The sequence below is a fragment of the Aythya ferina genome, assembly GCF_964211825.1.
Source record: "Aythya ferina genome assembly, contig: HAP1_SCAFFOLD_222, whole genome shotgun sequence".
Lineage (NCBI taxonomy): Eukaryota > Metazoa > Chordata > Aves > Anseriformes > Anatidae > Aythya > Aythya ferina.
The window spans coordinates 58555-82373 of record NW_028181312.1 but is presented as its reverse complement, the minus strand read 5'-3'; the positions used below and the strand labels follow the sequence as shown (position 1 = coordinate 82373).

General features: G+C 46.1%; 1 long non-coding RNA gene and 1 pseudogene across 2 annotated transcripts; both read right to left on the bottom strand.

The window, feature by feature from the left end:
• Positions 1-3552: 3552 nt before the first annotated feature.
• On the bottom strand, positions 3553-4770 carry LOC311428968. The gene is made up of 3 exons (XR_014687975.1): positions 4633-4770; positions 4157-4218; positions 3553-3612 (listed from the first exon to the last, which is right to left on the bottom strand). It is a non-coding gene; the product is annotated as an uncharacterized lncRNA (long non-coding RNA).
• A 125-nt stretch (positions 4771-4895) lies between these two features.
• On the bottom strand, positions 4896-19141 carry LOC311428969 (zinc finger CCCH domain-containing protein 11A-like; annotated as a pseudogene). The gene is made up of 14 exons: positions 18887-19141; positions 17896-17983; positions 12630-12804; positions 12308-12427; positions 11405-11528; positions 10772-10974; positions 10060-10179; positions 9474-9554; positions 9069-9179; positions 8274-8336; positions 7906-8007; positions 7637-7702; positions 6626-7117; positions 4896-4972 (listed from the first exon to the last, which is right to left on the bottom strand). The product of its transcript is annotated as a zinc finger CCCH domain-containing protein 11A-like (transcript).
• Between the last annotated feature and the right edge of the window lie 4678 nt (positions 19142-23819).

The window sequence follows — 23819 nt, the reverse complement described above, 5'->3', positions numbered from 1 at the left end:
CATCTACTCTCCGAGAAAAGAGAGTATGTTAAAGAATACATCTTTCTTTTCTTTTCCCTTTTTTAAATACAATTTCTGAAATCAACGCTGCGGCCTGGCAGCAAATACCTACGGGACTAAAGATGATTCCTCATCCTCACTGTAACGTTGTAGTTTACCTCCCAACGAACCCATCTCCCCAGGAAGCGGCCATTTGAGATGGGAAGGGGCAGAGCAAGAGGAAGCTCTCCTTAGCCTAGCTCTTCCCCCAACACCACCTCGTCACCCAGCACCAAATTCAATTCACCTGCTCCGCCCGATCACTCGAACGGGCGTCCGACGCTGGCACACGCCGCAGCGGTGGTTCTGACGTGCCTTAAATCACCTCTCCGCAGAATATCTCGGGTCTGTACGCTCAAATAACGCAGTATTTGAGAAATAACGCCCAGAGCTCACACTCTGAGTGCAGCCCAACAGCACCGAAGCACCGGTAGGCTAAACATTCTGAACCTGGCAACAAGGCTGACCCAAGCAACAGCACGGAACCCTTCTGCACCTTCAGCGTGGACATCAGCGTAAGGAAACACAGACCTCCTCGATCCAAATTTTAAGCGAGAAACGCAAAAGGTCACCCAACCGGCTTGTTTTCGGCAAGCTAAAGGAGAAATTAAGGCGACAACCGGGTGCATCCAGAGTTAGTCAGATCCTGAAGGCAGTTCCTTGGGGGAACGGAGGAGCAACGCGCCAGATGAAGGCTGCCTTACAGCGCACCCCTTAGAGGCACTGCTACGGAAGGAAGGCAGAAGGTTGGAACTCGAAAGAACTCCCAAGGTGCCCGTTAAGGGGGAAATCTTTCATTTTTTTCTCAGCAGAACCTCCCCACTTCCCCCCCTCCCCCCAAGAAGGCAGCCCGGGGACTCTTTCCTTCCTTAGGGAGAGGGCAGGGACGGGGCAGGGTGGTGGGACAGATGGCCAGAGGGTCGGATGGACGGACAGACAGCCGGACAGAGGGCCCAGCAAGGCCTGAGGAAGGGCTCAGGAGCAGGAGGGAAGGGCAGGGCGAGGGGAAGGGCAGAGAAGTACAAATCTTTTTTTCCTTGTGATAACTTTTCTTGACCAAAAAACACGATTGTGAATGAGGCAAAATGAAAGATGAAACATGGGGACGTGCGGATACTCACGATGATGCAGCCTTCTATCCGCATGTTCACCTGCTCATAGAGCCACACCTGGATCCTCGACCTCTGCAGAACGAAGGAGGAGAGTAAGTCGGGCCACAAACACTGAGCACTTTTGTTCTCTCATGTGTTCAGAAATACCTGCTAGCCACAGCCACGACAGCTCCCAAACGCTCCGAGGAGCAACTCTCAGGGGCAGTTTCAATGAGCAATCTGACATTTGAGCGTTATACCATCGGGTGAATACTACACGTTTGGTAAAGAACACGTTTCCAGTCACAAGGGAACACCCCTGCACGCCCGGCTACACGAGGGGGAAACGCCGGGCTCCTTGTGCCCACCAGCACGCTGCACAGCTCTCCATCCCCCACAAACCCGTCCCGGGACACGGCCAGGAGCTGAAAACTCACTGAGGGGAATCCCCAGACCCTCCCCACTCCCCCCACACCCCCCAAATCCCCATCCCTGCCCCCTCCCCGCGGTACTCACGTTCTGCAGGTAGCGGAAGATGAGGTTCTGGGGCGCTGCGTTAAGGGCTCAGCACGGGGACGACAGTTCCGGGCTCGGGACAAGGCCCCAAACCCCACAGCGAGGCCTCAGGGCCCCGCGACAAGGCCTCAAGGCCCGGGCCGAGCCCCCTGAGGTCCGAGCCGCCCCCCACCCACCTCCCCGGCACCCCCCAGCCGCAGGAAGGATACGATGGGCTGCACAATCACCTTCTGCACCTTCTGGTCCTGCTCGCGGTACGCCGTGGCTGCCGCCACCTCGCCGCTCCTGCTCCCAGCACCGCAGGCAGAAGAGGCGAAGGCTGATGGTAGAACAGGGTTTGGGGTGAAGGGAAAGCGAGGGCAGGTGGGTGCAGTCTCTGAGCTCTCCTCCTCCTGATTTTGCTTTTTCTCCCCCATTACTGAGCTGGCAGAAGTCCCCGTGAAGTCCTTTGGCACGATGAAGGCCTGCGTGAGCTCCAGCAGCAGTTTCGTCCGCGGAGGTTTTCCCTGGTGGGGCCGGGGCGTCACAGCACACACACACACACACACACACACACACACACAGACAGAGACGCGTGGTTTTGTCCAAACATTAAGTATTTACAACAAATTCGACAAGCGCTTTTCCTCTGCCAGCAGCAAATGCCTGAGGGCCCCCACAGCTTCACAAATCATAGCGGGAAGAGCCTACCGTGCCGCGAAAAGTTCGGAAAATAATTCAAAATTGATCTGCTAGGGGAAAAAAAAACGATGGCTGGTGGCAGGGTACACAATACACCCAAATCTCAGCTTTGTCCTCCACAGAGTCAGTGCCCACGCCCAAGCGCGATGCTGATGGCACCCGAACATTTGCTGTAGCAGGCAGCAGAGCCAGCAGCTCAGGGGAGCAAGTTTTAAAACCAAGAGGCACTTAAACAACCTTTCATCGACCCCGTAACTGCGGCAGAGTCCCGACTGCTCGCCCCGGAGTCCTCACACCAGCAAAAAGCACCAACCAAAGCCTGGGGGAACTTTGGTACAGCACAAGAGAAGGGAGTGGGGGTAGCGGAGCCGCATGGCAGAGCTGCTGCTTTTCACCATTTGATCCTCCCTGATAATTGAAAGGAAGGCTGGGTGGGCTGACCCCCACCCCCACTCCTGGCAGCAAGTTTGGTCCACAACACACTGCAATAACGATTCTGCTCCCTCCCACCCCTACAGCTTCATCATCTGACACGGGTACAGTCAAAACAATGGCATACACGAGTAAAAGTCAAGAGTTGACATAGTAACTCCAGGATTTGGCTATCAACTGTCCGAGAAATCAGAACACCGAAGCTTCACAATGTGCCCAACATTGAGTTGTGCCAAGGGCGGAGGAAGGAAGAAGCTTTACGTTTCAGCCTTCAGAGCATCGCTCCATCAGAAGATCGATTTGTAGCCACCATGGCGTGCCAATGGAGATCTTTCTGTGCCAAAAGAAGTGCTTTGTCCTCTCAATATCGAAGGTAAGAGAACGGATGCACAAGACCTTAACTCTGACCAGCAGGGAAATTTAGGACAACTGAGTGCAGATCCTGCCAATTTCTACCACTTTGGACCGTGCTTTAAGTCTCATTGCAAAGCCTCAGTTAGAAAAAGGATCACCTCAGGGTATCTAACAAGAAGAACAGTTTTAATTTTTTTTTTTTTTTTTAATTCTACCATAGGACTACGCAGTTCAACTGTCAATCATCTCGGAGAGTTCAAGGAGGAGGTCATCCTCGTCCTTCCCTGGGTCTAAGTCGATTTCGGCTTCCAGTCTGCCTCCTGAGATTTCCCAAAGTAGCTTCTCAAAATCTTCATCCGCAGATAAGGGCGCGTTCCCTGTGGAACTCAGACGGCGTGTCCGTGCCTCTTCTAGCTGGGAAGAAGCTGAGGTCGAGGTCTCGAGATCCATCTCCATCTGCTCCTCAAATCTTTCCGGGCTTCCAAGATGCACTTCAGGTCTTGGGAGAGCAAGAAAGAACAATCAGGATATGCCATTTCTTAACGGGAAATCCCTTTCCTGCAAACCGGCTCTTAAAACTGTAGGCAAGCCCTCCTACGCTTCAATCTTACACAGGGATTGTTATCAATCAACCCAGGGCTACATTTAGAGCCCGATGCGTTACCAGGTACATTTTTCAGTCTGGGGGTTTATCTGTGAAGCCAGGGCACCTGGAGTTGAGGTGGCATTCTTGAGGACCAAAAGGCAGAGGACACTACTCATCATCTATCACCTCACGAGGAAGTAGAACTTCACCTCATCCTCGTTCAGGTATTCAGACAACCCAAGAAGTCACCGGAAAGCTGTGCTGACTTGCAGCATTTCAAGAAAGCCTAATTAAGCAATCCTGCTAGCTGCTAGAAAGTGGTTTCAGGTGACTTATTCCTTTGATGGATTTGGGCTTTAATTATCTCAGAACCCTCATTTTTTCCCACATGTGACAGAACTTATGTTTCCCTGGGGATATACACTGATTAAGAAAAAGAGCAAGTTGGGGTTGTCACCTGTTTGGGGGATTTTCTTCAAGTCTGATGGCTGGGACGTGCTCCGGCACGTCTGAAACACCCTAGAAAGCAGCAAAACAGTATTTATGACACATGGGTAAAAGATTCCTTAATAGCTTTTTCCTCCACACTGCTTCTCCTCTGGCATTGCGGAGCCGTGGCCAAAATACAAAACCAAGGTGCTCCTGAAGAAAGTTCACATTCACCTGGAGGTTATTCATGATCTGGTGTCTTTTAAGAACATGGCATTAAGGGACAAAATCCCCCACACCAGAGAAATCACAGCATCAGAGTACCGGTTAAAGAGTGCCATTCATCTCATAAATACAGAAGGGTTCTACAAGCATCCTGGAGACAGCTACTGGATTTCAAAGGAAACAGAAGGCCTGCAGAACGTTTGAGTTTTCCACCTTTTCAAATAGAGGAGGGTAGAAATTTAACAAGGGATCCATCTCTGCATTAGCCCCTGGCCTTACCATGGCTGCTTTTCTGGCTGGAGGTCCCATCATGTCAGCATCAAAGGCAGTCTGTAGTTCCACAGCTGCTATGGCAGAGGGATAACTCCCAGGTGCCTTACGTTTCAGTGCCTTCTTCTTGGGGAAAGTGACTTTCCCACGCGAAAGCTTCGCAGGTGTCATAAAGTTGGCTAGAGTAAAAGCAAGAGAGAACTGATACAGTCTTGCTCTGCCTCAGGAAAAATCCAGGTTCTCTTAATCATTTCCACAGTCCTTCTACACACTTAAATGCATTTGGCCAGCACAATTACACCGCCATTGCCTGGATTCTCAGGAATCTTTTCCACATAGGAAACTCCGTCTACCAACAATCCATACAAAGGAACAAAGAAACCGAAGAGCTACAGTAAATAATAATCCAGGACAAGGGACACTTCAGACACATAGCAATCCTAAGTGCAAGCTAGGTTCACAAATATAGACGGCTTTTATATTTAAAGTCCTGCTCCCGCTAGGAAAGGAAAAAGCAGCAGTTATAGTAGGACAAGAGTGTATGCAACTGTTGTACCAGCTTCCTCTCCCTTGCAGTGATGTCCCACAGTTAAGTTGTTCTACAAAGTCCACATTTGTAGTGTCATTTTCTAGTCTCCCGTTCCTTACCTAACATCTGGCTGGCAGGAAAAGAAACAAACTAAGAAAAAGAAAGTACACCCTTCGCTTCGTAGCACTGCGTGGCAAAATGCACCCAGCCAGAGTTACAGCATGAGAATTGTCATCTTCTGTCTGTATTTCAGAAGACAACCTAAGTAACTCTTAACCTTCAACACTTACTTTTAGCTTCCTGGCCCTGAAATTGAGCTGCCACTTTCCCTGCTGGTTCAGTATTAAAGAAGCCAGCAGTAGATTTGACAGCAGCTTCCTCCTGCCGAAGCTTCTCTTGTTGTTTTCTCTGTTGCCACTTCTCCCACCGTCTCTCTTCAAAGCTCTTCTCTGGACATTTACGAGTTCCACTCTGCTGAGTGGGCTAGAAGGAAAGAAAAGGAGTGCATGAATAGGACAAAAAAAAAAAAAAAAATCCGTGGAGATTTCGTTAAGAAAATCTGATCAGCAATCCCTCCAAAATGGTCTTGATGTGGAACAGCATATTAATATTGTTCAGGTTACTGTTGTGTTTTTTTTTCTCCATAAAATTCTGCCTGTAACAAGAGCCATGCTTTACTACGGACGCAGTCTCACATATCTGCAATATCCACTATGGCAAGCTTCTTTAAACAGCTAGGGTGTTCTGCTGTACATCTATTTATCACATTCTTTTTAAGCAGCAGAAAGTCATACAAGTTCCCCTATACAGTATCCACTGACAGATTGATTTCCTTGAACACAGAACTCTGGCCTTCTGTATTAAATCCTTCATGTCTGACAGATCAAGTCAGTAAGAACAAAAACAATTCCCTCCACGTTAACTGTGTAGATTTCAGCTGGTGCTAACAGGGTTTCTTTGTTGCTGTGGTATAGACAGACTGATTCCAAGTTTGAGGATTACAGAGCTGTCTGGAAATGCTGCTGGCGATAGGATTTAGACTGCACTGCAGCTCCTACCAGGTGCTGAAGGGTAAGAACACACTCAAGAGGGTGGCACACGGTGAGTAACAAAACTTGTCAGAATTATCAGAAATTGTACGAATGGATGTGTGTCTTCACAGAGGACTCACCTGTACATCAGGTCCAGAGGAAAGTTTAGGAAAAGGCCGGTTCAATTCCACTGTCTTCTTTTCTTCTTTTTCAGGTGCTTTAAAAAAAGACAAAAAAAAGTTTTGTCAACGGCAGAAATAAAGAAAGCTGGGTACTTGTTTCCTTTGTGCATTTATTTCCTTGTGTCCCATGAGAGAGAGAGAGAGAAAGGCTACAATGTGCAAGCCATTCAGCATTTATCCATGAAGCAGATCCTGAGCAAACTGAACTTGCTCAATATGGGAAGCACCTCACTGGGGCAGGCATTAAAGCATCTTATTACCTGTTAGTTTTGTGCTCCATACAGATTTCTGCTCTGCTGGGGCAGGTCCGGGTTGTGCTGAGGGAGCTGGCACATCTCCTTCACTCTGCTGCATCCGCAGAGCTTTCTCACGCTTTATTTCTTCCAAGGTTTTAACACGCACTTCTCCTTCCGGCTTGACTTTTCCTGCCGGCTCCTTCGCCTGCCCTTTGCTGGGCCCGGACAGAGCGAGCTGCTTCTTGGACTCACCCTGAATTTTGCTCTTGCTATGGCATTCTCCTGCTTTTTTCTTCTCTTCTACCAAGCGATTATTCTTTTTTTCGGACAAGGCTTCAGAGAAAGTTTGGATGCGACCTGCACGAGCAGCTCTTGCCCCTGCGCTGGAATCTTCAGTTTTACCATGCCCTTCAGCCTCGGCTTTGGCTTGAGTTTCGCGTCTCTGAAGAGCTTTCTCACGACGGATTTCCTCCAGTGTTTTCACATGGATCTCTCCCATCGGCTTGGCAGCCTTCCCTGTCATCATCAAGAAATGAGGAGAAGCACCAACATTTAAAGAGAGTCCAGCAATATTTTAAGTCTCCAAAATTTGTCAGAGCACTAAGGAAAACTCATCTTGAGCGTTCCCAATAATGCATCTTAGAACAATATCCTTAGGACAACATTCTCCTCTTCCTCTGAGCCACTTGTATTTTGAAGACCAGCCCTATCCAGAGAGAACTGCTACACAGAAATGCTGCTTTACTTTATTACTTTTTCAGACTGCATTTCAAATTCCTGCTCCTGGCAGTGGTTCTATTCTAATTGTACGTAACGGTTCACAGAAGCAGCTAAAAACCTTGACAAGGCACAAGTAGAAAATAAACACACACCTAGAGCCAGAGTTCTGATAGTGGCTGTCAGAAGAGCTTCAGCACTCAAGCAAGAGGCGTCAGTTCTTTGTTTTCGTTTAAATTAGTTTGTAGGGATGTATGAAAGCAGTCCAAGTTCGTGGAAAGGAAGGAGGAGAAAGCATATTTAATATCTAGCTGTTACCTCTCTCAGTACTGGTCTGCTTAGGAGGTAATCCCAGCCTGTCCTTCAGAGACTTGGGAACTCGAACTGCAAAACAGAAAAAGAACGAATTAGGGAGGCTGCATAATGTCAACTTCAGGTTCACATTTCAAAACAAGACAGGAAAGGTGACTTTGAATCCCAGTGATTACGACCTCAGCCAACATGCAAAAAGAAACATCACTGGAAAAGGACAAACAGAAAGACTAAATACAAAACCCAGGAATCCAATCCAGATGCCCGTTTAGTACCTGTCTCTCTCTTGGGTGCTTTGTCAGCATTTCCCGGAGCCTCTACCTTCTTCCCCAGCCTTTCAGCAAGGCTGCGCTTCACTGGAAGGCTGCTTACATCATCTTCAGAGAAAACAAGGAATATTGTAAGAACTTTTCTTTGCAGGAAGGTTTGAGAACAGTCAACAATAAGCTTCTCTTTTTCAAGCATATTTTCATAGAATTGCCTTTCAGCTGCTAAATGATTTATTTATTTATTTATTTGCCATTTCTGCAGTCAACACAGATCTCCACTGCAATGTATTTTCCTTTCATACATCACAAATACTCTTTAATGCAGTCATATATAGAAGGCAGCACCTACATAACAGCTCATAAAAAGTTCTTACCTGCAGAGGCTTTCCGTTTTCCTTGTCTATCAGCAAGATCTACTCGAACCACAGGTTCCTCCCCTAAAACAAAAGGGAATTTTTTTTTCTATTTCACAGAAACCAGTAGCCAACAGAAATAGTATCCTGTTAGCCCATGTCCAAAAAACCCCAGTCAGACACTCTTTTGACAGCTAAACCACATAAACTCATATTTTAACTACAATTAACATAGAAAAAAAATATTAATAGTCTCAGTGCTTGCTTCAAATTCCAGCTGAGATAGTAGAGAGTGAATCTGAGTCTGCTTGACACCTATACTTTGTGCAGAACAAAGCTGCATAAGCAAGCAGAATATTCTTAGGTGCAAATGCTGAGAAATATTCCTTTCTAAGGTGAATGTCTACGAGTAAAAGTACTTCCACACTTTTTTCCCTTTAAAAGGCATTTGCACAGCTCTAAACAATTTATATACAAACTCCTGTCATACTGCGTCCACACCTGCCACTGTACGCCTCTTTAATGCTTCAGAAATTGCTTCTTATATAGCACTGGCTTCTACAGCTCTTTCTTCTCGTTACTCTTCTGTTTTTCAGTTACCCCCCTATTTGCATACTGACACTTTTTTTTTTTTCTCCTGCCGCTGCACTTAACCTGAGCACCAAATCTTTCCAGTACAACCAGGGACTTTAAGCATAAAAGCACGTTTTGAACAGAAGGCAGCACCAGAAGGCTAACATGGGTGAATTGTTTTAAGTATTGCTTAACCCTCCAGTTTAGGAGTAATGAAATCAAAACAAAAGCATTCATTATTACCTTTCTTGGAAGACACTGTCACAGTTCTCACCACTGTCCGGACATTTTCCTCTTCTGGAGCAGGAAAAATCATAGAATCAACGGGACGAAGAGACGATCTTGAAGAACCTTCTGTTCAGAGCAACCAAAACATAAGGAAGTTTACCCAACATAAAAAACTATCACAAAGAACAAAAAACTTTAAATGACTTGTTACTGTCAAAAATACAGCAAGCAGAGCATGTAAAGAAGAGAGGTGACTAATTTGCCTCTGGTTGCCCTTTGAACTCCCATTTAGAATACCAGCTGGCTGAGAATCAGGTTGCTTTATGCCCCCAGCTAAAAATGGAAGTCTGTCCCTCAAGCAGCTCCCAGTCACCATCACCTGCCGTGAACAGGATAAGAAAGTAGGGAATATTAACTCACCACCGTGTCTCTTATTTTTTTCCTTCATCTTCTGCCATTTGATTTCCTCAAGTGTTTTTATTCCAAAATTCAGATTGCCCTCTGAAAACAGGAAACAGTTCATGAGACAGGCTTAGAGGCACTCACTGAGGACCACAGGTCCTCAGGCTTCTTAGCGCTCAGGAACTTTCTGAAGTATTTCGAATAAAGCCTGTCAACACTCCTCACAAGTGAAAGAGCCATAGAACCAATGGCATTTTGCCCCTCCTTTCATCCTTCAGGGTTCAAAATGTAGTTTTAATTTTAATCCATTTACACGATATTAGATCCCTCTATTGTTAGATATGGCTTATCAACAGTGGTTGCAAGGCTGCACGTGCAGCCATTTAAACTCCATGCTGTGGCCCTGTTTTGTTCTCCAAAAGTAAAGAAAAGGAGTTCACCTTTCTGACCCAATGGGCACATGATGGTATTAATGGCAGAAATGAGATCATGGAAATAACCGACTCCATTCAGCACCCCTACATTTTGTTGTGTTTTTACACCACACTGCTTTTGAGTTAACTGTCAAGTTCTTCTGATTTATCCTACTAAGGTGCTGGCATACCTAGTTTAGTAGTAATAGAACTGCCTTTCCGAGTGGAAATCACCCGTAATCCATTTTTGCCTTCCGCAGCTGGATGCTGGATGGGAGTTTTAGTTTCTTCTCCTTCCTCAGAAAGTTGGTCTGAAGGGGAAAAATCGATTCAGTTATGCATAGACCAGATTGGTCATGATTACGTAGCTCATGCAGTGACACTTCAGCCCATGGTTCATATAAAAAACTTTGTTGCTGTTTTGTGTTTTTTTTTTTTTGTTTTGTTTTGTTTGTTTGTTTTTAAACAGCTACACTGACCTGATGAACTCCTAAGTAGAATACACTAGGACAAAACATCTAGGACTCTAGATTCTCTCTGCAGCTTTAACTACTACACAACACATTGCTCTTCAGACAGAAAAAAGAAATTTCCTTCCTAGTTTCATACAGAACTTTACACAAAAGACCAGCTAAAGCCAGGAGTGGTTCTAAGCTTTCCTCCAACGTTTCAGGTTCTGTCCACCGACTGCCAGACAAAGCCACCAGTGACCTGGCCAGACTGCCTGCCCTATTGCTAGTCAGACCTCAGGTCATCTGTGATTTATACATTCATTTACAGCACAGATTCCTTCAAGAACCGAAGATTTAACACATTCATTTACAGCACAGATTCCTTCAAGAACCAAAGATTTACACAATCATTTACAGCACAAATTCCTTCCAAGAACCAAAACATGCTCACCATCATCATCTTCATCATCATCTGCAGCACTGATTACAACTGGAGGGTGTGTAGGGCTTGGGACATTTTCAGAGTTTTCCACTTTCGTCACCCCCTTAGCTGTGGAGAGGGATTTGACTGGACAGAAAGTTTGTTTTGCTGCAGTGACATCTGAGCCACTTTCAGATCATCGTCCGCGCACTCAGGCGGACTTGGCAGTGTAGCTAGAGGAAGAGGAGGATCATCGGTAATATGGCAGTTTAAAACTTTGACCACAATGCAAAGAGATGGTAGCAAAGGCAGATAACCCGCACAGACAACGAGTTCAGCATCTCCTTTTGCCCATCCCATCACTGCTTACGCCGTGAACAATGACTTCCCTTCCAACAACAACACATCTCCCTACCACCCAGCAAAAGAGGAAACAACAGGAAGCAAACTGCAAGGCAAACATCACACTAAGCAAAGAGAAGCTGAGCACGAAAGCAGAAAACAAACACCAGCAGTACACTCGGTGCAGTACACCTATGACTGCAGACCTTTTCCTGCCCTCACAAATGAACAGTTACCTGACGCCCCCTACAGGATTGGCACCCACTAAGTACTACTCAAAATTAATTCTTCAGCGCTTAAAGAAAAAGGACCTAAACTCACTCTTGCTTGGTGGTAAGAACTGTCCATCGATGTAACGTCCCTTTGCATGATGAAAAGCACAGTTGGCTTTCTGACAGCCTCCCGGCTGGTTCTCCCAGTAGCAAGGAATCTCACTGCGCTTTTTCTGAAGACAGACAGAAAGAAAAGCTTGTGATAACATGCACCTGAGGCTTGCAAAGAGATGCACAGCTCCAGATCGTGACAGCTGTCACAACACAGTGCTGAAACATCATTCCAAAGGTCAGTTTCTCAGTTAAGTGTAGTATTTCTGGGCATATTCACAAAGTTTGCATAAGCTGTAACCACTATGCACATTTAGTTTGGTCATCACTCAGTTTGAGAAGACAGGCACTCTCAGACATCAGTTGAGGGTGGCTTAAACTAATACACCTAGGATTATACTAGGATTATTCAGAGGGAAAAAGAACATCTGAAATTGCCTAGGCTAACCCTGTCTAGAACTACTTCTTGGACACTTAGTTCTGCTGCACCTTTAACTTTCCCCACTTCCTACCCCAGGCAGCTACAACAGCGTTATCTGAAGGACTGTGGGTCAGAAGACACCTGATAGTTCATTATCAAGCCTGCTCCCATGAGGATAGAACAGCCTGTTTATTACCCCCCTGCTCCAGCAGGTTTTAGCAGTCTATTTAACAGCTATTCTGCATCTCTTGAGAAAACTGTCAGCATCTAATAAAAAAAAATAAACAAATATCTTGCTAAGACATACCTAAGGCATTGATTTTATTTCCCTCTGCTTCCTCCCACCCCCTCTCTTGGTAACAGAAACCAGTATGATTTTGAAGCAAACAAATCTATCCTGCAAAAGCACAATCAGTACACCTACGGCACTGAAAAATGCTTTTGTGGATTTATTTTGAGAACATATTGTTAGGCACTCACGTCAATTTCCATGTGTCTGAATCGGCAGACATTCCTGAAACAACGACCCTCCTGCCACAGCTTGCAGACCGTCTCATTGCCCAGAGCAGCTTCGCAGTGGCGGTAGGCACATTTGTCTCCCTGGAACCAAAAGGAAACCAACAAGGAAAATAGAGTACAGCCTCAAAAATGGCCATGCTGCTGCCTCATGTTGCTACAACTGAATTCACAATCTATCTGGTTCTCAAGTTAACCAAAGACCAGTGTGCTTCCTCCTCCTAATCTACTCCTTCCTGAAAAAAAAAGGGGAAAAAAAAGCAAGGCAAAGGAAAACCAGCCATACCTTGGTACAGGTAGAATAGAAATAGAAGTAGCAGTCGTCTCCTTGTTTAGACATGCCGACGAGTTCTGCTAACAAGCTCGGGTTCTCTCCACAGGGACTTCCTCTGCTCTTGGAGAGAGCTGTCTTCACCCTTGCTTGGGCTGAAAGTCTTCTACTGGCTTGTGATCGGTGAAATCTTCTTTTTAAAAGTAACCCGAAAGAAAGTAACAAGTGAAAAATAATGAGGAACGGACATTTTTCCAGCTTTCTTCAGTTAATCAAATCCAGTTATCAGTCTCTCGAAGAGAGCAAAGCCTTGAAATCAGCTGTTACATGAACTAACTAAATATTAAAGTTCTGTAAAGCTGCCAGGAGCTTTGTCAGCAAGCGTTCTCTTCCACGTCCTCAATAATATGACCTGGAGCACATCTGGAAGCCTGAAAACGGAGTCACTCCTTAAAAAAACACCTGATGATACATGCAAGTCAATAATCAACTATGGCTACAAATAACTTCTCTAGAACACAGTTAGGACGCATTAAACAGCACGTTCCAGGCACTGTGGGTCTTCGATTTCACCTACCTGGACAACCTCAGCAAAGTTATCGATCTTCAAAGGCTTCCAGTTAACTGCTCCTGTAGGCCGAACCAAGACTGAATCCGTGAATTAATAATAAAGGGGTAGGAAGAATTTTCCTCCTCACTTTGCCAAGGGAACCTCTCATCCACAATTCAAACATAGGATGCGCTTTTAAACAGCTTATAACTAAGAGAGGAAGCAAGTCCATTTGAATGCTCTCTCAGACTGGATGCAGCCAGGGTTAGTTAGCTCTTCAAAAAAATAAAAAACAAAAACCAAAACAAACCAAAAACAAAAAAAAAAACAGTGCATTTAGAGATGAACTCGTGATTCAAAGTGGCTGCTAAAATGAGGCTCCATCTTCCACAGCCGGACAATTTAACTTTTTTTTTTTTTTTTTTTTTTAATTTAAAATTCAGCATGTTCCAATCTCTGGTCTTCAAGATTTCTTCACCTATTAAGAAAACACAAAAACCTTTCCCCGTCTTTATTACCTGTACAGCAAAAAACATACCAGTGCATCTAAATCCACAGATGTGCATACGCATACACACATCTGTGTTTATACACACACGAGGAGGGAGCGAGAGAAAGTTAGCTAGAGCGACAGTGAAAATCAGAATTTTTGCCTTTTCGACACAGAGAGCGCGTAAAAATTCTCTCATTTTGAGGGAACTAGAAAAAAATGGAGGCTCTACAAAAGATTTTGATGAGTATGCCTTCGAGGCCGATGCTTTGTAACATGAGGGATCTGGGGGCCAGCACACAAATATGCATACGGATGTACATGCATACAGGATAAACATATCTATGCACACAAGCGTGCACAGTAGATGTTGTATGATCTCCATATCGAGAACAACTCGTAGCCCTGATCAGACACGTAGAGTGTCAATCAATTAACAGCAGCAAGACAGCAGATCAAGGGTACAGCAAGCTTTGAGAGGCAGGGGAATGCTCACTTTGCCAGTGGCACGGCTGCATGATACCAAGGATTTTGAATTACTTTGATTTTTTGGAAGCAATTTGGTTTTTCTTTCTGCGCTGTAGCAAATACCACAGGTTTGCCATCACGTGCTGTTCCCTAATCCATATATCCATCATCATCCATTGCTGCAGGATCATGAAAGGTTAGAGAAGACGACTTAGGTCCAATTTAACAGCCAATGAGTTTTCGATGAGCAGAGCTGCAACAGATTTTATTTCGCCACAAGCATTTTTTTTTCTTTTTTTCTGATATGAAGTCAGAAATTTTGATTTTTTTTTTTTTAAAGACACTAAATGTCACAAAACCTGCAACCAGACCAGATAAAGTTCAATTCAGAGTGATTCTGAATCCTTTCATTAAAACGCTGCACATTTCTGTGCAAATTATTTCTGACTCTTCTGGACAAAAGTGGATGAAATAGTGCTTACAAATTAATAATAAAAGGTTGGAAGCTTTTACTCACACAAACACTAGTGAATTTTCCAGGAAATATTTTTTTGGCAGGGAATTTTCCCAAATCTAAAATAAAGAGAGGAAAAGTTGGGTTCTCATATTAGTTACTGCTTTTGACTGCTGGACAAAGGGAATAAAAACAGTAGTTAAGTGCAAGGTTTCCTTCTCTTCTTTAGTATGGATAGGAATCGTCACTTCGGACCTTTAGCACCTTCAGAAACACACCCAGTGCCATGCAGGTTCCTCTGCAGCTACTTCTAACAATTACTGGTGCTCCTTAGCATGGAAGTTTGACTCAAAACACTCTCCAGATTTAGCTCTTTTGACTGCCCAAGGAGCTCATCATTTTGCTTGTTGCCTTCCATTTTCCTGAACACACCGGGAACGCTGTTCAGAATCTGAATGGATCTGGTCTAAGGAATGGGAAGAAAGCAAATCCAAGGATTAAATTCCAAAAAGGCAGTCTCATTTTAAAAAGGACCTCAAAAGCTTTTTTTTTTTTTTAAACTGACATCTGCTAACAGAGCAATCCAAGCGCTAAACCAACTGAAGTTGCCCCTGAAAGCCTGAATAAAAATGAGTAACTCTGGTGCACTCAGCAGGTCTGTAATAGAAGTTGGTAAGGGTTTTAGATTTCTTTCTTTTGCTCCAGGGTGCTGGTAAAATTTTTGCATTAAGAGATTTTGAACCTTTTGTACCAAAGAATTAGAGATGCGCTACAGTGCCAGTAGCTGGGGGTCTGGAAATACACACCAACAAGTGTCATAAGCTTTGCCTTTGCTGAAGGAAGATGAATAGTACAAAGAAAATCTGTCTAGTTTGTTTTACAGGCTTGTCTTTCTCAGTACGGAACAAACTGACCTCCCTGGCCTAACTTTGCAGTGCCTATTCTGCCTTTGTCCTGCAGAGAAGAGCAAGAAAGGAACAAATCTATTTTTGCACCCCAAAAACGCATTAGAGGAGGATTATCACACCCACCTAAGAGTACTTCCTTGTTTGTTTATAAAGCACAAAGCATTTCTCTTGGACAGTCTCTGTTGCTGGCCTCTTTTGTGCCTTCCATTTATAATAAAGATATTAAGATGCTTATCCCTTGCTTGTTTTTTTTTTTTGTTTGTTTGTTTGTTTGTTTTTTTAAAGAACAGTGGAAGTGGAGAGTCGGATGACAAGCAAGAACAAACACTAGAAACTCCTTGTTCTGCCCCTGCTTTTTAATCACCCAGCATCACCCCGGCTGCAAAACAGCCTCTGCTGATTTACCTGCTTGTTAAAGCACCCCACAGGCTGCAAGTGCAGTGTGCTAGGTGTCAAGTTATATTTAACGGTGCACACGTAACCATTCATCTTCCCACAGTCGAAGCACAGAACAGCCTCTTGCTAACAGAACTCATCCCTGCTGCTGCAAGAAACCTCATGGCCTGCAGGAAAACCTCAAGCTAAGAGTTCCAAAGCAAAAGCAGAAAACGCATCATTTGTACTCTTTCTATTTGAGGGAATTCTAGCTGCTAAACGCTGCCTACATCTGAGGGCACGTTCTGAGGCTGCCGGGAAGGACACTCAACACCCACTGACAGCAGGAGTGCAAAGATGCCAGCCAAGAAGGCAAAGGTTAGAGCTGAACGCTGCCTCAGCTTCCTCCAGCAGCCAGCTGGGGGTCACCTGTCAACACGCTCTCTGAGACTCGGAGCCCCGAGTTACCGCAGCCGCCACGTACAGCTGCTCCTTGCTGGCCCAAACTATTTGAAGAGTCTTCAAACTTCAGGGACCTGTTTTACGACAGCCTCAAGATCAAATTCATCTGTTCCTGAAGGCGCTGATCGTCCTGCTGTTTCTGTAGCTGTCAAAGAACAATCCTGAACTGAGGCACTCGTCTGATCAAACAGTGCTTCGGCACAGATTTGTCTTTAGCTTGACACATCAAGGTGAAGAGGAATCGATTCTTGCAAGCAACCTCTCAAGCAGGGATCTAATAAGGTGACCAAAACGACAGATCTGTTGTGCAGATCTGAGCACGTCACTCTGCAGGGAATCACTTTCAAGCCTAAGATGTTTCACCCATCTCCCTGCCCCAGAGCGACACAAGGAAAGCTCTTAAGCAATTGCTAGCCTCTCCTCAGTGCTCACGAGTCCCAAATCACTAATTTTACAATATATAAACCATGGCAGCTGGCACCTAGTTGGCACACGGTGACACTGCACACGTTGGCAGTGCTGTCAGGAGCTGGAAAGTCAGGGGTGAGGGGGTTAAGGGAAAACCACACATCAGTTTAGCAACTTGGCTCCCATAGGATACTTCCTACGGCAGGAGTTTTAGCAAAGTCCCTCCCTCAGAGGGACCTGCTGGCTAATTAAAACGGGACTTCTGCTGGAGCAGTCAGAAGGCAGCAAGCAGGGTATCAGGAGATATCCAGTGGGCATCACCGTCAGTCTGTGGCAGTTTGGGGTCCAGGTATCAGTGGTTACGCGTGGTTTTCTCTGCTTCACTTTCTCCAAAGCTGTGAAAAAATAGTTCTTTTACAGCACTGTACAGTCACACGTTACGGATGGAACCAGCTGCATCAACTTCCAGTAAGACGGTGTTGGAAAAAGGTGCCTTTGGTGGTCAGGAGCACAACAGCTCTGCTGAGGTGTTATTTAAGTGTGTTCTTACATCTGAGTTTCCTCATAGCAGTATGTAGCTGAGGGGGTCCAGGTTTCCCAGGTAAGATTGATGGTTTTTCTCCTACCAAGCACCAGCTCAGTATACAAAGCTCTGTTAATAACACCCAAGCGTGTAGATGTTAAACTGAAACTGCTTTTAAACCTATTTGTTGTTACGAAAATAGCTTAATACACCATCTTCACAGGGTAAAAATTCACATGGAAGGACAAAAAAACCCAGAAGCGCTTCCTGAGCTTCAGTTTACCAACAGCACCATCGGATTTAGATCCTGGCCTGGCAGCCAGGATGCAGGGTCTGTAAGCATTGCTGCGATGTGCAAGTGCCAAGGCAGGTTTCTGGCCTGCCCTGAATAAAATACCTTTTTTTTTTTTAATACAAACAGCGTGCCAGGTACGCTGTAATGCCAATGTGCCAGCTCAATAGAGGATGTCAAACAACAGAGGCGTTTATCCTAATTTCTGGCATGAAAACACTTTTAACAGCATTCTTTTCATGAAGAAACCCCTCTCTATCTTCTCCAATGCTCCAGGATCTGCTGCAGCTGCAGCAGCCGCGCTGGTACAACCCACATCTTTGCCAAATCTTTTCAGTAATTGTGCTTTACCTCGGCAATGTTGAGGTCACTCCTCTTCCTCCTCCAGCTGAGCAAGCAGCTCGCTGGCTCTGCCACACCGCAGGTGCGGAAGCGAAAGCTGGGAACACAGGAGTCAAACTCTCAGTGCTCACAAAGCCACCAGGGCAGAGGGCTGACACAGAGGCACCCCGGATCCGCTCTCCCTCCCCGCTGCGAGGCTCGCAGCAGCCCCAACCCGAAGCGCACACAATGCTTCGCATGGTGATGTCACTGCTGATTCTGAGTCCCCACGTGAGGATCTGCTTCACCACTCTCAACGTTGGTGTTGGTTTTTGATTTTTTTTTTTTTTTTCTTTTAAACATTCTCAGCTTATGGGAAACCATCAGGTAAACCACAGATCGCTAGGGAAGAAGGCCCACACGAGGGAAGTCCGTGCTTTTCTTCCAGGCAGTGGCACGTGCTTTAACACGCCGCGTTCGACAACGCAGCTCTCCCCGTTTTGCTCAGTGGCAACAGGCACGACTGCAACGCACACAGCTGTAGGCAGCACCTGCAGGTCCCAAACCCTTAACCCGTTTTTAGAGAGCACCAATTTTTTAAGTAGTGCTTTTCCCTTAATCCATGACCCCTTCTTTCCTTTATTTCTATCGGGTGGCTCTCCTCCATTTTCCTCCTCAGTGTCTGAGCAGACACTGGGAATCGTTTCCGGAGGAAGGGCACGGCTGAAGCTCCTCCATCTACTCTCCGAGAAAAGAGAGTATGTTAAAGAATACATCTTTCCTTTCTTTTCCCTTTTTTAAATACAATTTCTGAAATCAACGCTGCGGCCTGGCAGCAAATACCTACGGGACTAAAGATGATTCCTCATCCTCACTGTAACGTTGTAGTTTACCTCCCAACGAACCCATCTCCCCAGGAAGCGGCCATTTGAGATGGGAAGGGGCAGAGCAAGAGGAAGCTCTCCTTAGCCTAGCTCTTCCCCCAACACCACCTCGTCACCCAGCACCAAATTCAATTCACCTGCTCCGCCCGATCACTCGAACGGGCGTCCGACGCTGGCACACGCCGCAGCGGTGGTTCTGACGTGCCTTAAATCACCTCTCCGCAGAATATCTCGGGTCTGTACGCTCAAATAACGCAGTATTTGAGAAATAACGCCCAGAGCTCACACTCTGAGTGCAGCCCAACAGCACCGAAGCACCGGTAGGCTAAACATTCCAAACCTGGCAACAAGGCTGACCCAAGCAACAGCACGGAACCCTTCTGCACCTTCAGCGTGGACATCAGCGTAAGGAAACACAGACCTCCTCGATCCAAATTTTAAGCGAGAAACGCAAAAGGTCACCCAACCGGCTTGTTTTCAGCAAGCTAAAGGAGAAATTAAGGCGACAACCGGGTGCATCCAGCGTTAGTCAGATCCTGAAGGCAGTTCCTTGGGGGAACGGAGGAGCAACGTGCCAGATGAGGGCTGCCTTACAGCGCACCCCTTAGAGGCACTGCTACGGAAGGAAGGCAGAAGGTTGGAACTCGAAAGAACTTGCAAGGCGCCCGTTAAGGGGGAAATCTTTCATTTTTTTCTCAGCAGAACCTCCCCTCTCCCCCCCACCCCCCCCCATGAAGGCAGCCCAGGGACTCTTTGCTTCCTTAGGGAGAGGGCAGGGACGGGGCAGGGTGGTGGGACAGATGGCCAGAGGGTCAGATGGACGGACAGACAGACAGCCGGACAGAGGGCCCAGCAAGGCCTGACGAAGGGCTCAGGAGCGGGAGGGAAGGGCAGGGCGAGGGGAAGGGCGGCCCCGGGCCTGACAGGATACCTTGGGCCTAACCCCGGGCAGTAGCTCCGCGTCTCACAGGGCCCAGAAGGGGCTGATACAGGGGGAGGGAACACCCCAGCCCCCAGCCCTGCCTCCAGGCCCTGCGGCCTTCACCCCCCCCGTCCCCTAAGGGCACCCTGACCCACAGGGCCCGCGACACGGCCTGCTCCCCCTCAGGGCAGCAGAGGGGAGCCCGGCCGGGCAGGAGGCCTTTCCCCTGCCCCCCGCTGGTCTATGAAGGGCTCTAGTTACCGGCGAGCAGGGATTTTTACTGATCCTGGCCGGACAACAAAGACTACTTATTAGAGAAGTACAATTCTTTTTTTCCTTGTGATAACTTTTCTTGACCAAAAAATACGATTGTGAATGAGGGAAAATGAAAGATGTAACATGGGAACGTGCGGGTACTCACGATGATGCAGCCTTCTATCCGCATGTTCGCTGCGCTGCTGGGATAGCAGCTGCGGGAGCCTGGCAGCAGAGGGCAGTGAAACCAAGCAGCTGGGATCCGTCTCTGGGGAAGGGGGCACTGAGAAAGCGCTTGCAAACGGGGCACAAGCCCTCAGCCTCTGGAGGCGGCGCCTGTCAGGCGTGAAGGAAAGGGATCCCTTCTGGGAAGATGCTGTGGGCTTGCTGAGGCTCGAAGAACAGACAGTGCTGGCTGCTACCAGCGTGCTGCAGCAGCGGCAAGACAGAGCCGTGGTGGTTTTCCTCAGCTGGGCAGCTGAGCTCCAGCACAAGCGCTCTCTCCCTGCCCCTCCTCCAACGCCAAGGGGAGAAAAGAGGCTGGCAAGGGCTCAAGGGCTGCCAGAAGGACAGAGAGATCACTCCACAAGGAGCGTCACGGGCAAAGCAGGCTCAGCACAGCCTGTTCCAGTCCAGCCCGGGGCCTGCTCCTGTGGGGGCTCTCCACAGGCCGCGGCCTCCTCCAGCCACAGCCACGTGCTCCACCGGGGGCTCCTCCAGCCACAGGGGGGCTGCAGCGTGGAGATCTGCTCCACGGGGGACCCATGGGCTGCAGGGGGACAGCCTGCTCCACCAGGGGCACAGCCTGCTCCACCAGGGGCCTCTCCCTGCACAGGCCGCAGGGGAACTGCTGCTGTGAGCCTGGAGCGCCTCCTGCCTCCTGCTGCACGGACCTTGGGGGCTGCACAGAGCTTTCTCACTCCTCCCTGAGCCAGACGCTGCTGGGCAGCAGCTTTTGTTCCCTTTCTTAGATGCAAGATCTTCTTAAATTCAGTCCAGCCAAGTAGGAAAAGTAAATATGGACAGCTGTATCTTGGCAAAGAAGATAGTAGGGAGCAAGGAGGTTCAGCAGTCAAGATGGAAGGTGATGCCATGAGGCTTAGAGGCTAGTAATGTTCTAGTGAAACCCAGCCTGAAGAAGAAGAAACCTGCCTGACTACTTGATGTGAATAACAGACTCTGTTCAGCTCTTTCCTAACATAGAAACGGTGCTGACTGCTTCTTCAGAGTAACAGAAGTTAGTGATACTACTGAAATAGTTGTGGTTCAGATGTAGATCTGATTTCTCCTAAGCACACGGAATTCACAACTGTTGATCCTCCAGAGGAGGCTTTGCAATTGAACACCTGGAGAATAGGTAAATTTCCCGCTGTTGTTCTCCTCTCCTCTTGTTTTGTTTTGTTTTGTTCCTAGTAGCATAGGCTTAAGACTCTGAAGAAACAGGCTGCTTTTTTTCATTTCCAGCACTGGCTGTTTCTCCTGAGCCCCGCCTTCTATTTTTGCAGTCATAGGATATGTGGATGTAAATTCGTGGAGAGAGGTAGAAAACTCTTTCAACTGGTGTTTTTTCGGCTATGTGGGGAGAACAAATAGAGTGGCTTTGAATATTCTGGCTCTTATTCAGAGCAGCATGTGGAGGGAGACAGATGCGTTTGCTTTTTTAGTGCAATGGCTTCAGAAGCAAGAGGGGAAAAAGCACTTTCTCTGGGAGCTGAAGAAGGTGTCCTAATCACAGGAGAGGTTTCTAAATGGCATATCTTTGCGAGGGTTCCTGTAGTTCGGAGGTTTTTGTTTGTTTGTTCGACGTTGGAAGGTTTTACTCTTAATATTCATGTCCTTCAGCAGAAGTGAGAAATGTGATTTTATTTTGTGCAGTGTCGTGGACCCTCCGAAATCTCCTGGGAATGATGAATACCTTGCCCAGTACCAATGTGATGATGGTGGAGACAAGGAGAAACCAAGAAGATCAAAAGAACGTGACCTCATTTCAAAAGAAACCGTTTTGTACGGCAAAGAGTCTTGTGAGCCTGGTGACAAATTGCGGCATACTTCCTCTCTCAAGTCTGACACTGAATGTAGCTCTAAAAACCTTTCCTCCTCAGCTGTTACAGAGAGATGCCAAGATACAAAGGACAAGACTAAAACCACTGAGAAAGAGCATTACGAATGCAAGAGGGAACATGCTCCTAGTGAAGAGAAGGAGACTCAAAAAGCAGGTCCTTCCAGCAAGAGAAGGGTAAAGTTGAATGCAAAGAATACAAACTTGAGCTCCTGATTGGCTTCATGCTGAACTCTGTGCTGTTCTTGTCCTAATCTTGGTCTCTCCATAGATAATATGGTTTAAATCCAAATAGAATCGTGCGATGAGGAAGATCTCACTGCAACAAATTCAACATCTAAAATCAAAGTTGACATTTTCCGTGATTTTCTTCCTGAGCAGAAGTGTGCAGTACTCCTTTTATATTAACGTAGAGATTATTTCAAACAGTCTTGAAGTGCTTGATGACTTAACAGTCTGCAGATTTATTATCAAATCAAAAAAACCCCGACTTGGTAGACTATTTTTTTCCCAGTTTTGAATGTCTACTAGGAAGAAGGTTATTCCGGCATCAAAAAAGTCATGTGGAATGTAACAAAATTTACTGAACCAGTAAGTAAAAATTATATTTTTCTATTAGTTCCATTGTTTCAACTCTTCAGACGCTTATGGATGGCATAGATAACAGAGGGGAGATCGTGGTAATCGGAGCTACCAACAGACTGGATTCTATAGATCCTGCTTTACGAAGACCAGGACGCTTTGGCAGACAGTTCCTCTTCAACTTGCCAAATTAAGAGGTGAGAACTTAAATTCAACGTTAGTGCTACCATGGCAAAGTCCAACTTTATAGGAAAAAAAAATAATTGACAACTTGAACAAAAGAGTGACACGTGGAGACACTGCGTTGTTCCATGGAGGGCAAATCTGGTACTGGATATATATGGTCAGGATGATACCACCAAGTAGTTAGTTCTATAATCAAACCTTTCATTCCCAAAGTTGTACCTGTTTGCTTAACTATTTAGTCCACTTGGGCGCTTTCATCATGAAGTTGTGTTTTTGGTCTCAATCCTTCACTTATGAGTGAATAGGGGACGTGTTTGCATTTGATTGTGCCCCGGATCAGTGGTAGTAGTTTGAGTCATAATTCTTTTCTTCTTTATAGTAATTGTAGCAATTGGAAGCATTGTGCCAGAAGTGCTTTCTGTGAATTTACTGACTGGAAAGCAAACGTGATGAAGTAATGAGACTGTCCCAATGAAAGCTTGCTAAGTTTTAGAGAAGTTTTTTGGACAGCAAAGAAATGTTTCTGGATAAATTTTTCATTACAGTATTTTCCTCTGGGTCCTTAGGTCTCGTAGTTTGGAAACTTGTTATTGAAGCTATAAATGCCTTTTCTTTCATTGTAGGTTCCTATAAAAAGTTCAGTATAACAAATAAGGAAATATTCAATTTCCTGGTTGAAAATGCAGAGTGTATATTAAATAACTGTAAAATACTTGAAAGTTGAGCAAGTAAGAAAAGTGTATTAATAGATGAGGGGTTTTGAGGGAGGACTGTTTTTTTTGTCTGTTTGTTTGCCTTTTGGTTTGTTTGTTTCTTGTTGGTATTTTTAAGGAAAACTTGGGACAAGCTAAAATGCAATGATTTTGCTTCCAGGCTAGAAAAGAAATTTTCAAGATTCATACTTGTGACTGGACCCCTCAGCCACCGGACATGTTGCTTGATGAACTAGCTGAGAAATGCATTGGTAAGACTGAAACAGAAATGGATTCTTGCTTGTGACCAAGTTGTAAAGAACCTTAACTTGTACCAGGCAGTACCCATGCTCTTGTGCCTTGCTGCACAACTA